Here is a 14433-nt window from a genome sequence, read left to right as displayed (position 1 = left end):
TATTCTCCCAGTGCTTTTATTAAACTCCTTAACTAGTCTTTGCTTAAAACGACCGTTCTGTTGTTGCTGAATGCCAAGAGTATCTCAGTTTCTTAGTGATCCACAGTTATTGTCACATTTTAAAAGTGCTGTGGAAACGGTTTTAAAGCATTTTCTCCTTATATTCTCCTTGTAGTCTCTCTGCTTCAGGTGCATATAACAGCTGATCTGGTAGCTATCCATTCATCAGCTGTCTGTGATAGAATTGCATTGCCAAGACTTGTTTTGTCAACTCGTAAGACTATATATTGCCAATCTGGACTGTTGATGATACTCATGTGAAATTCATAGCTCAATGATGATTTTAATAAAAGGATTGAAAAAGTCAGGTATAGCAGCTGTGTTATTTTTATCCCCTTACAAGAGTTTGAACACAACCGTATAGGTAAACTGCAGATCTGTGACATGTAATGGAAACTGGATGGAGGATTCAGGGTTTGGCTTTGGCTCTGTCTCTGCTCACTGCACTGTGGCTGACTTTGCAAGTCATTTAGCCCTTTTAGACCTCACTTTTTCCAATTGGAAAATCAAGGTGTTGAATTAGATTAGAATTCCTGTGGCTCTACTATCAACTTAGTCAAGCAATTGGTTATTTTTTTAAATTCCAGTAAACATACAGTATTATTAGTTTCAGGTGTACAATATACTGATTCAACAATTTCTACATTACTCAGTGCTCATAATTATACTCTTAATCCTCTTCACCTGTTCACCCATTCCCCTCCCCCACCTCCTCTCTGGTAACCATCAGTTTATTCTCTGTAGTTAAGAGTCTGTTTTTTGGTTTGTCTCTTTTTTTCTTTGTTCATTTGTTTTCTTTCTTAAATTCCACATATGGGTGAAGTGATATAGTATTTGTCTTTCTCTGACTTATTTCACTTAGCATTTGACCCTCTAGATCCATCTATGTTGTTGCCAAATGGCAAGATTTCCTTTTTTTTTTTATGGCTCCATAATATTCCATTGTATATGTATTCCATCTTCTTTACCTGTTCATCTATGAAAGAGTACTTGGGCTGCTTGGCTGCTGTAAATAATGCTTCAGTAAATAATGCTGCAATAAACAGCAATGGAGTTATACTTTTTTTTTGAGAGAGAGTGTGTGCATGTGCTAAGAGGGGGAGGGGCAGTGAGGGAGGGAGAAAGAATTTTTTTTTTTTAAGATTGTATTTATTTGTCGGAGAGAAAGAGAAAGAGTGCGAGCACGCAGGGGAGAGCAGCAGGCAGAGGGAGAAGCAGGCTCCCCGCTGAGCAAAGAGTGTGGGCTCGATCCCAGGACCCCGGGATCATAACCTGAGCCGAAGGCAGACGCTCAACTGACTGAGCCACCCAGGCTTCCCGAGAAAGAGAATCCTTTTTTTTTTCTTTTTTTAAAGACCCTATCCATTCATTCGACAGAGACAGAGACAGCCAGCAAGAGAGGGAACACAAGCAGGGGGAGTGGGAGAGGAAGAAGCAGGCTCATAGCAGAGGAGCCTGATGTGGGGCTCGATCCCAGAACGCCAGGATCACGCCCTGAGCCGAAGGCAGACGCTCAACCGCTGTGCCACCCAGGCGCCCCGAAAAAGAGAATCTTAAGCAGGCTCCACACCCAGTGCGGAGCCCAATATGGGGCTCAATCTCATGACCCTGAGATCATGACCTGAGCCGAAATTAAGAGTCGGTTGCTTAACCGACTGTGCCACCCAGGTACCCCTATTTTCGAATTAGTGTTTTCATATTCATATGCACCAATTTGTATTCCTACCAACAGTGCACTAGGGTCCTTTTTCTCTACATCTTCACCAATACTTGTTGTTTCTTGTGTTTTTTATTTTAACCATTCTAACAGATGTAAGGTGATATCTCTGTGGTTTTGATTTGCATTTGCCTGATAACTTGATGTTAAGCATCTTTTCATGTGTCTTTTGGCCATCTATATGTCTTTGGAGAAATGTCTCTTCATTTCTTCAAGCGATTAGTTATTGATGTCAGGTAAACATCACACGTTCAGCCTTCCAAGGACTGTACAGCTGGAACTGATAGCTGCCATTTATTGAGCATTTACCCTGTGCAAAGCACTATATCAGGGCTTTATATAAATATTATATTTTTCTTAGCATTGTACATCAGTGTACTGTCCACATAGCATTTTATTAAAAACTTTTGTTTATGTTACTAATTTAAATCTTTAACTGTTGTATGTCCTAATGCAATATCTGTGGGGCAAACTAGGGCATGATCCTCTCGTCTTCCAGATTAGAAGGAATAGCAGTTTATTTGGGCTGCCATTTCATTGTAAGGGGTTGAACTCTTCTCAGTCCCTTACAGATTAATTGATCAATTAATCCACTTTCTTGTACTGCCTTAGCAAACCTGTTCAAAATTTGTGCAGGGTAAATCCTCAACAAATTTGGTAAACGAGTAATAGAGTTTTACTCATACTTTGAGTGTTGTGGTTATTGTATACTTCCCTAGTTATTGTCTCAGGGATTTTGATGTTCATATCCTGTTAAACAAGAAGACTCTTCCATAGGCATAAACTAATAATAATGGGTACCATTTGTATTGGGAAAACTCAGTTTTCCACCTATATGTCTTCTCCTGTGTTGGGAAAACCTCGTTTCTTTCCCTCCTGTGTGTCTCCTTTACCACTCATACAGAAGACTTCTGATGCTTCTGGTCAAATATGTAGGGACTTTTCCCCCACCAGCAGTGCTCTGTGACCAGCTGGGGGTCCTATAATTTAACTCAATCTAACTCTACCTGCCTGCAGATAGTGTCAGATCCCACAGGTTAAGGGCTTAATCTGACGAAACTGCTCCCACCCCACTTCAGATGCCAACTGTAAGTAGTGGGTCCCCAGGTTACCCACAACTTCTGTCAGATTTGGCTACAAATCAGAGGTTCCCATGATTCCCTCCTTGGATTCAATTAATTTGCTAGAGTGGCTCACAGAACTGAAGGAAACACTTAAGTTAACCAGCTTATTAAAGGTTATGATAAGGGATGTAGATGAACAGCCAGATGAAGAGCTATATAGGGCAACGTCTGGGGCGGTCTTGAGCACAGGAGCTTCTGTGCCCATGGAGTTGGGGAGTGTCACTCTCCTGGTGTGAATGTGTTCACCAACCTCGAAGTTCTCTGAGCCCCATACTTTTGCTATATTTATGGAAACTTTGTCACGTGGGCATGATCAGTTATTCAGTCCATTTACAGCTTCTCTTCCCTCTCTGGAAAATGGGGGGTAGGGCTGAAAATTTCAAGCTTCTGCTTATGGCTTTATCTTTCTGGTGACCATCCCCCACCCAGAGTTGCCTCATGAGAACAGAAGATGCTCCTAGTACTCTTAACACTTAAGAATTTACCAGGGTTTTAGGAGTTCTGTGCCAAGAACCAGGGGCGGAGACCAATATATGTTTTATATTATCTTACATCATTTTGTTGTTGGATGCTTCTGTGTCAGATACTGAATGTAGCATTTTATTTACATTATTCCATTTAATCCTTACAAAAGCAAACATCTTTCCCAAGTCACTATCATTTTTTGCCTGTTCAACTGCAAACAGCTTCCTAAATGATCTCCCTCCTTCCATTTTTGCCCATCCCCTACAATCCATTTCTCACAGAGTGATCTTTAAAGTTCTTGTCCTTTCCTCACTTAAAATCTTCCAGTGACTTTCTGTTTCATTTTAAATTAAAATCCAGGGGCGCCTGGGTGGCTCAGTCGGTTAAGCATCTGACTCTTGATTTCAGTTCAGGTCATGATCTCAGGGTTGTGAGACTAAGCTGGGCATTTGGCTCATGCTGGGCGTGGAGCCTGCTTAAGATTCTTTTGTCCCTCTCCCTCGGCCTCTCCTCTGCCTCCCTCTCCTAAAAATAAATAGGGATGCCTGGGTGACTCGGTTAAGCGTCAGACTTTTTTTTTTTTTTTAAGATTGTATTTGTTTGAGAGCGAGAGCATGCTGTAGTGGGGAGAAGGAAAAATGGGGAGAGATGGGGAAAGAGAGTGAATTGCAGACAGACTCCCCACTGAACCTAGAGGCTGTGTGGGGCTCTATCTCATGACCCTGAGATCATGACCTGAGCCCAAACCAAGAGTCCTACACTTAATCAACTGAGACACTCAGGCACCCGTAGCTCCTAAGCATCAGACTCTTGACTGTGGCTCAGGTCATGATCTCAGAGTTGTGAGATCCAGCCCTGTGTGGGGCACTGCATTCAGTGCAGAGTCTGCTTGTCCCTCCTCCGCCCCCAATGTGCACACGTGTGCTCTCTCTCAAATAGATAAAATCTTTTAAAAATTAATTAATTGATTAATTAAAATCCAGACACCATTACTTGGCCCAGTAGACCTCATAATCTGGCCCCACCTTTCTGTCATCATCTCATACTATTCTCCCTCTCACCAACTGGCTAGAGCCAGACTGGTCTTTTCTTGAATGCTTGCTTGATCACACCATGGTCATTTCCACTTTAAGGCCAATGTACTCACCTGGAATGCTCTTCTAATCTTTACATGAATGATTCCTTAGTATTATTTCAGATTTCACCTAAAATGTTCCCTTCTGAATGAGAACTTCTCTAGTCATCCGATGTGAAGTAAACCCTTCACTCTGCTTTATTTATCATAGCACTTATCACTATCTAAAATTATCTTGTTTGATATTATCTCCTCCCACTAGAACAATAAACCTTCAGGGCAGTGACCTTTTCTGTTTTCTTTACTGCTGTATCCTCTCTGTCTAGAACAGGGCCTAGTTCCTAAAAGGCCCTCAAAAATGATTTCTTGGTGACTGGATGAAAGGTTCTTGTTGAAGCTGTGTCCATAGCAATTCATTTGAGTAATACAATCTTGTTTCATTTTATTGCCAAAGGAGCAGTGAGTCAGGGCACCAACTCTGATAGAGTTTTCTTTTTTTTTTTTTTTAAGATTTTATTTATTTATGTGACAGAGAGACAGCCAGCGAGAGAGGGAACACAGCAGGGGAGTGGGAGAGGAAGAAGCAGACTCCCAGCGGAGAAGCCCGATGTGGGATTCGATCCCGGAACGCTGGGATCACGCCCGGAGCTGAAGGCAGATGCTTAACGACTGCGCTACCCAGGCGCCCCTGATAGAGTTTTCCTGAGCAATCAGATTATCCTGATACAAAAGTTTCTACCACCTAGGACTATAAATAGTATCAGATGCTTTTGTATAGTTTTAAAAATAGTGTAGGGATATTTATTCATTTATTCATTAAATAATTATTGAGTGTTACTTATTTCTAGACACTGTTTTAGAAACCAGGGATAAGAGCATTGGGTGGCTCAGTTGGTTAAATGACTCAGTTGGTTAAGTTGCCCCATTCCCCCTGCTTGTAGGCATGGCCTGCTCGCATGCGGGCTCTCTCTCGCACGTGTGCACGTATGCTCTGTTAAATAAATAAAATCTTTTTTTTTTTAAGATTTTATTTATTTATTTGACAGAAAGAGGGAGACAGCCAGCGAGAGAGGGAACACAAGCAGGGGGAGTGGGAGAGGAAGAAGCAGGCTCCCAGCGGAGGAGCCTGATGCAGGGATCGATCCCAGAACCCTGGGATCATGCCCTGAGCCAAATGCAGATGCTTAACGACTGCACCACCCAGGCACCCCTAAATAAATAAAATCTTTAAAAAAAAGAAAAAGACTGCTCCTCGCTGCTGGTGAAACCTCAACTGGAGTCTTTCTGGCCTGAATATTGTACAATATTATTTGTTGGATGCTTCTAGAATTTCAGTGTAACTTTAATTCACCTCGCAATAAAACTGACGATCTTATGGATGTCTTGCAGCAAAAACATGCTGGGATCATTATCAAAATGTTTCCATGATTAAGCATCTGAACTACTTGTCAGTAACCAAACTCATGACCCCCCCCCAAAACTGCCCCTCCACCTTTCTTTTCTTTGGTAGGGGTAGGGGTGGATAAGTGAAAATATCATCCACCAGTGATTCAGAGCTAAACTGGGAAGCATCCTAGATTCCTTTTCTCTGCTTTAATCCCAAATCTACTTAACAGATTCAGTCAATTTAATAACAAATATTTGTCAAATTTCCCCTATCTTCATTCCAACCACCACAGCCTTGGTGGTTCAGTCCTAGTATCTTTCACCTAGGTAATTACATGTCTCTTAACTGCTCTCTCTGCCTGCCTCCAGTTTTGCCCCCTCCAAAGCATCTTCCACACTACAGAGTTGACCATTCTTTAGAAAGCACAGTTATGACCATGCTGCTTCCCTTTATCTAAAACCCTTCAGTGTCATCCTGTCACCTATCTAAAGGGCAAAGTCCAAGCTCCTTAGCACATCTAACAAAGCCTCCTTGGTCTAGCCCCTTCCTCTTTCCAATTTAGTCGACTTCTTAGACTGTTTTCTCTGTGCCTTTATTCACATTGCTGTTTTAAATGGTCTCCCCTCCCACTCTCATCAAACCTCATTTTACCTGCTACTTCTTACCCAATGATTAAAGCATAAATGAGGTCTTTTCTGATCTCCCCATATGTGGCTGGAAGTCCCTTATGTGTTCATATCATACCTTTTGCATGTCTCTATCATTGCAGTTACATTCTGTAATAATTATCTATGAGGATGTCTATTTCCTCCACTAGAATATGATTTTCTTGTGGTAAAGGAATGGTGTCTTACTCATCTTTTTTATCCCGTTTATTTATTTAATTTTTTTTTTTTTTTGCGATTTATTAGAGAGAGCGTGCGTGAGAGAGAGAGATCATGGGGGGGGAGGGGTAGAGGGAGAAGCAGGTTCTCTGCTGAGCAGGGAGACCAACACAGGGCTCTATCCTAGGACCCTGGGATTATGACCTAAGCTGAAGGCAGACGCTTAACTGACTAAGCCACCCAGGCACCCTGAGAAGCAGTCTTTTTTTTTTTTTTTTAAATATTTATTTGACAGAGATAGAGGCAGACAGCGAGAGAGGGAACACAAGCAGGGGGAGTGGGAGAGGAAGAAGCAGGCTCATAGCGGAGGAGCCTGATGTGGGGCTCGATCCCATAACGCCAGGGATCACGCCCGGAGCCGAAGGCAGACGCTCAACCGCTGTGCCACCCAGGCGCCCCTGAGAAGCAGTCTTTTAAGTTAGTTACCTACTTGTGTTGAGATTTGATTGGTTAAAAACTGGTGGCATAGAATCGCATAGCCAACATACCAAATTCATATAGTTGGTTTTGGGTTTTTTTAAAGATTTTATTTGAGAGAGAGAAGGAGAACAAGTTGTGGTGGGGTGCAGGCAGAGGGAGAAGCAGACTCCCTGCTGAGCAGGGAACCAGACTCCTGGGAGCCCAGGACCCTGAGATCATGCATAACCTGAGCCCAAGGCAGTCACTTAACCAACTGAGCCATCCAGACACCCTTCATATAGTTTTCTTTAATTATCTATGCGTTGGTTTCTTCATTTTTAAAAAGGGAGGTTCTAAGTGCCATGTATCACAAGTCTTGGAAGATTAATCAGGTAGCACAATTCATTACATATTAATAATTTAGATCCCGGTGAATGGAATTATTCTTTAAATTTTTCTTTCCTTTTTCAGCATCATTCTTTTTCTTTCTCAATTAAAAAAAATTTTTTTTTAAGTGATCTCTACACCTAAGGTGGGGCTTGAACTCAAGACCCCAAGACTAAGAGAATTTTTAGTTGGACTCTATGTGAGTATTATTTGTTTCAGGGGTACAGGTCTGTGATTCATCAGTCTTACACAACACCCAGTGCTCACCACAAGACATACCTTCCCCAATGTCCATCACCCAGCTACCCCCACCCCCTCCCTCCAGCAACCCTCAGTTTGTTTTCTAAGATTACGAGTCTCTTAGGGTTTGTCTCCCTCTCTGGTTTCATCTTGTTTCATTTTTTCCTCTCTTCCCCTATGATTCTCTGCCTTGTTTCTCAAATTCTGCATATCCGTGAGATCACATGATAATTGTCTTTCTCTGATTGACTTATTTCACTTAGCATAATACCCTCTAGTTCCATCCATGTCATTGCAAATTTTTGATGGCTGTGTAATATTCCAGTGTGTGTGTGTGTGTGTGTGTGTATCTATCTATCTATATATATCTATATATATATTAATCACATCTTCTTTATCCACTCATCTGTGAATGGACATCTGGGCTCTTTCCATAGTTTGGCTATTGTGGACATTGCTGCTATAAACTTTGGGGTTCAGGTGCCCCTTTGGATCACTGCATTTGTATTGTTGTAATACCCAACAGTGCAATTGCTGGGTCATAAAGTAGCTCTATTTTCAACTTTTAGAGGAACCTCTATACTGTTTTCCAGAGTGGCTGCACCAGCTTGCATTCCCACCAACAGTGTAGGAGGGTTCCCCTTTCTCTGCATCCTTGCCAACATCTGTCGTTTCCTGAGTGGTTAGTTTTAGCTATTCTGACTGATGTGAGATGGTATCTCATTGTGGTTTTGATTTGTATTTCCCTGATGCCAAGTGATATTAAGCACTTTTTCATGTGTCTGTTGGCCATTTGGGTGTATTCTTTGGGGAAATGTCTATTCGTGTCTTCTGCCCATTTCTTGATGGATTATTTGTTCTTTGGGTGTTGAGTTTGATAAGTTCTCTATAGATTTTGGATACTGACCCTTTATCTGATATGTCATTTACAAATACCTTCTCCCATTCTGTCGGTTGACTTTTCGTTTTGTTGACTGTTTCCTTTGCTGTGCAAAAGCTTTTTATCTTGATGAAGTCCCAATAGTTCATTTTTGCCTATATTTCCCTTGCCTTTGGAGACATGTGTAGCAAGAGGTTGCTTTGGCCAAGGTCAAAGACATTGCTGCCTGTGTTCTCCTCAAGGATTCTGATGGATTGCTGTCTCACATTTAGGTCTTTCATCCATTTTGCGTATATTTTTGTGTATGGTGTTAGGAAATGGCCCTTCTGCATGTGGCTGTCCAATTTTCCCAACACCATTTGTTGAAGAGACTATCTTTTTTCCATTAGATATTCTTTACTGCTTTGTCGAAGATTAGTTGACCATAGAGTTGAGGGTCCATTTCTGGGTTCTCTATTCTGTTCCATTGATCTACGAGTCTGTTTTTGTGCTAGTACCATACTGTCCTTTTTTTTTTTTTTTAAGATTTTATTTATTTATTCAACAGAGATAGAGACAGCCAGCGAGAGATGGAACACAAGCAGGGGGAGTGGGAGAGGAAGAAGCAGGCTCACAGCGGAGGAGCCTGATGTGGGGCTCGATCCCAGAACGCCGGGATCACGCCCTGAGCCGAAGGCAGACGCTTAACCACTGTGCCACCCAGGTGCCCCAGTACCATACTGTCTTGATGATGACAGCTTTGTAATAGAACTTGAAGTCCAGAACTGTGATGCCACCAGCTTTGGTTTTCTTTTTCAACATTCCTCTGGCTATTTGGGGTCTTTTCTGGTTCCATACAAATTTTAGGGTTATTTTTTCCAGTTCTGTGAAAAAAGTTGATGGTATTTTCATAGGGATTGCACTGAATGTATAGATTGCTCTAGGTAGCATAGACATTTTAACAATATTTGTTCTTCCAATTCATGAGCATGGAACGTTTTTCCATTTCTTTGTGTCTTCCTCAATTTCTTTCATGAGTGTTCTGTAGTTTTCTGAGTACTGATCCTTTCCCTCTTTGCTTAGATTTATTCCTAAGTATCTTATGGTTTTGGGTGCAGTTGTAAATGGGATCGACTCCTTAATTTCTTTCTTCTGTCTCATTGTTGGTGTATAGAAATACAACTGATTTCTGTGCATTGATTTTATATCCTGCCACTTGGCTGAATTCCTGTATGAGTTCTAGTAATATTGGGGTGGAGTCTTTCGGGTTTTCCACATAAAGTATCATATCATCTGCAAAGAGTGAGAGTTTGACTTCTTTGCTGATTCAGATGCCTTTTATTTCTTCTTGTTGTCTGATTGCTGAGGCTAGGACTTCTAGTGCTGTGTTGAAGAGCAGTAGTGATAATGGACATCCCTGCTGTGTTCCTGACTTTAGGGGAAAAGCTCTCACTTTTTCCCCATTGAGAATGATATTCTCTGTGGGTTTTTCATAAATGGCTTTTATGATATTGAGATATATACCCTCTATCCCAACACTGTGAAGAGTTTTAATCAAGAAAAGATGCTGTACTTTGTCCAATGCTTGTCTGCATCTATTGAGAAGATCATATGGTTCTTGTCCTTTTTATTTATGTAGTGTATCACATTGATTTGTGGCTGTTGAAACTTCAGCATCATCCTTTAGAAATAATTCCTGGTGCCATTGTGGCCACGGTTCCCAAAAGGATGTAACTTTGAGTAAAAGAATCTATAGCAGGGGCGCCTGGGTGGCTCAGTCGTTAAGCGTCTGCCTTCGGCTCAGGGCCTGATCCCGGAGTCCTGGGATCGAGCCCCACATCGGGCTCCTCTGCTGGGAGCCTGCTTCTTCCTCTCCCACTCCCCCTGCTTGTGTTCCCTCTCTCGCTGGCTCTCTCTCTGTCAAATAAATAATTCTTAAAAAAAAAAAAGAATCTATATCATTTTAGTAATTTATAAAAACTGATTATAATAGGAGAGCCTGGCAGTCTGTCAGTAGAGCATGTGACTCTTGATCTTGGGGTTGTAACTTCGAGCCCCATGTTCAGTGTAGAGATTACTTAAAAATAAAATATTTTTTTCCCTTAAGATTTATTTATTCAGTAGAAAGAGCATGCATGCATATGTGTGAGCTCAGGGGAGGGAGAAAGGGAGAGGGAGAGAGAATCCTCAGACTTCCCCCTGAGCCCACGCTCAGACTTCCCCCTGAGCCGCACACAGGGCTTCATCCCAGGACCCCAAGATCATGACTGGAGCAGGAAACAAGAGTGAGCCACTTAACCGAGTGAGCCACCCAGACGCCTCTGAAAATAAAATCTTTAAAAAATTGATTATAATAGTTATTTTTCCATTGAAACACATGAAGATATATTTTGTTGACAGTATTTTTATAACTGCAAAATGGCAAAAATCTGCAAGCGACAATTTACAATTGGATTAGACCAGGATTTTAAAATTAGAGCACTGAATTTAAACCCAACATTGGTTACCATCTATTCCTGGAAATTCTTAAAAAATTAAGCTCTGTATTTAGAGTAAAACTTGTACTGTTTTCAGATAACTGGGTTCAACAGTTTTGTTACGTTTATTTTTAGGTGATTGCTTCCAAGCTTTTTACCAAACTTAGAAACTTAATAAGCTCATAGTGGGGCTTTTGAAAGGAATTGTAGTAATTGCAAAGTATTAGTTTCTTAACCATAAACTTGAAACTTTTCTTTTTCCACTGAAAAAAAAAGAATCTCTCAAAAACTGCTTTTGGGTATAACTCACATGATTGGTATCCCAAAATCCATATCTAGCCCTAAGAATTCCATTAAGTGTCATGTATTCTCATTCCTTTGCAGCTGTTGTTTTGAGCAGTTGTTTAGTATCACTTGTCTTCTGTTGAGATCACTAGTCTATAGATAGAATAATCTCTAGAGTTTGAAATAACTAACTCCCTTGTTGGGGGAAGAGTATACTGTATCATCCACCTTTTAATCTTCCAATGATAATACTGAATTTCTTACATTATTATTAGGGACTTTATGCCTAACATGGGGTACAGAAACATTTTAATGAAAATTGATTGAGAATGTTGGGTTTGTTTTGTATACATTTCTAATGGTAGAGTGGACCCCAGTGACTTTGTTAGCAATCCCTAAAAAGTGATCATTGTTAGTGTAGAATGGGTTGGAGGTTTAGGATGTAAACATACATTAAAAGTCATTGAATCCACTAGTTGTATGCTTTGTGAATTAGATCTTAGTAAAATTGTTTTATATATTTTTAAAAGTGGTCATTGTCACAATTTAAGGGAACTCAGGTGAATATTTTTTGGCAATCAGGCTATTTTAGTTGGGGTACTGGGGTGGCTCAGTCAGTTGGGTGTCTAACTCTTGATCTCAGCTCAGGTCATGATCTCAGGGTCCTGAGTTCAAATCCCATGTTGGGCTCCATGCTGGGTGTGGAGCCTACTTAAAAAAAAAAAAAGAAGCTATTTTGGTCCTTTTATTTTCATACTACTATAATAATAATTAGTGTAATATGCTCTGATGCCTGCTGGCCTTCCTATGTGGTCCCTTACTTTCAGGAACAGCATATTCATTTAAAACATATATAATTGAGTATATAGACAGTGGAAAATAGGAAGATGTTTGAAGAGCCAAAGCTATGTGACCTTGGGCAAGTCACTTAATCATTCAGAACTTTAGTTACCACATAAAATGAAAGTGTTGGACTACATCCTGGCTCTCAAATTCAAATGCCCACAGAGCTAACCAGTTAATGTAAATGAATGAATAAAGTTGGCTGGTTGGCATAAAGGAACCAGGAGCAGAGAGACCATGGTGTGTAGGGTAGTATACGCTCTTCTAAAGAGAGTAGACACAACTCAGTTTTCATCTGTCGACTTATCTTATTGTAAGCCCAATGTAACTACCTTTTAATTTTCAAGAAAAGTAGAAATTGGATTATTTTTAATTGCTCTTGATTTTTAAATAATGCTACTAATTCTAAAAAAAAGTATAAATGCTCTGTAAGCCAAAATGCAAGGTATGAAAGAATCGATTCCTTCATGGGCTAAATATTCTAGATTAGATCAGCTATTGACTAGATGATTTCTATTGACCTGGCTAGCTGTAGAATTCCTTTTTTTTTTCCCCAATCTTATAGAAATACAATGTGGTGCATACCAAAGAATAAGTGTGAAACATATATGTAGGTTATAAAGCATAATACAAAATGAATAAATATCCAAGACCCAGTGCATAATCTCCCTGTGTTCTCCTCCTGTTGCACATTTCTCTGCTCTCCCCTCAGAGGTAACCACTGTTGTACATTTTGTGTTTAGATGCCTAAATAATACATTGGATTTGCTTGCTTTTGAACCTTATAAATAATACCATAGTTTTCTAGGATTTTTCTCATGATGTTTCTGAGATTCGATAAATTACTGAGTGTAGCTGTAATTTGTTCTTTTATCACTATTGTATAATATTCTATTATATGTATATGTCCAAATTTATTTATTCTCCAGCCAATATACATTCAGGTTATTTTCAGCTTTTGGCTCTTGTGAAGAGGGAAGCTATGAACATACTTGTATGTGCCTCCCGAAGCATGTGGAAACATTTTGTGGGGTATATACCTAGGAGTTGAGTTGCTTGGTTCTATGAGATATGAAGGCTCAACTTCATAAGATAATGCCAAACTGTTTTTCAGTATTACTGATTTAGCCCCATGATTCTTGATTCTGAAAGTTCTTCATAGCTCTGCCTTCTCTAATTTATTCTGTTTTCTTTCACACTTCTTTTCCCTTGGTGAAGATAACCTGCTTCACTGCCCCTCTATATTCTTTTTCTCAAGAACCATATGTTCTCTGCCATTTCATTAAGAACTTTTTCTCTAATAGAACGCAATCAGATTTAGAAGTAGATATTATCCTTTCCCATCTTGTAAATGTAACTTGCTAAATGAGCCTTTTTAAAAGCTTTTCCATACAGAAATATTTACTTAAAATGTAATGGTCATTTAAAGATTTTTTTTTTTTAATTTACTTGAGAGAGAACATGAGAGAGGGGGAGAGAGAGAGAGAGAGAGAGAGAACACAGAGGCAGAAGCAGACTCCTCCTGAGGAGGGAGCCTAATGGGGAACTTGATTCCAGGACCCTGGGATCATGACCTGAGCTGAAGGCAGACGCTTAACCACTGCGCCACCCAGGCGCCCCAAAATTTAATGGTCATTTAAAGAACTTTGTAAGTTGTTATTTGTCAGGTTCTATATAGGATTAGTTACATTTAAGTTCTGTTTACTGTGTGGCTGTGTTTTTTTAATTTCCTCACAAATGATCTGGATAATTCTGGCATTTATGAACTCTTAGTTGTTTCAGGAGTTCCTTAGCGTAAATAATTTGAAATTTTGGGGTGCCTGGGTGGCTCAGTCAGTTAAGTGTCTGCCTTCAGCTAAATTCATGATCTCAGGGTGGTGGGATTGATCCCTGCGTGTGGCTCCCTGCTCAGCAGGGAGACTGCTTCTTCCTCTCCCGTTGCCCCTCCCGCCCCTCATGCTCTCTTTTTGTCTCTTGCAAGTAAATAAAATATTTAAAAAATAAATAATTTGAAATTTTATTGTTGAATGGAGAGAATTTTTTAAAATTTGGGAACATGAGTTTTTCTGTAATCAATTTGAATATTTTTCTTTTAAGATGATTATGAACACACACGTTTTCAGCGACTATAAAAGCTACCCAAAGCCACATTTTACTTTCCTCTTCACTTTTTATACTTTTTTATACGTCACTTTGTACTTTTTGTAATAGACATAAATACCTTTAAAGAG

The sequence above is a fragment of the Ursus maritimus genome, unplaced genomic scaffold (assembly GCF_017311325.1).
Source record: "Ursus maritimus isolate PB19 unplaced genomic scaffold, ASM1731132v1 scaffold_17, whole genome shotgun sequence".
In the NCBI taxonomy this organism is placed as follows: Eukaryota; Metazoa; Chordata; class Mammalia; order Carnivora; family Ursidae; genus Ursus; species Ursus maritimus.
The sequence above is the reverse complement of the archived record's forward strand: the minus strand, read 5'-3'. Positions refer to the sequence as shown.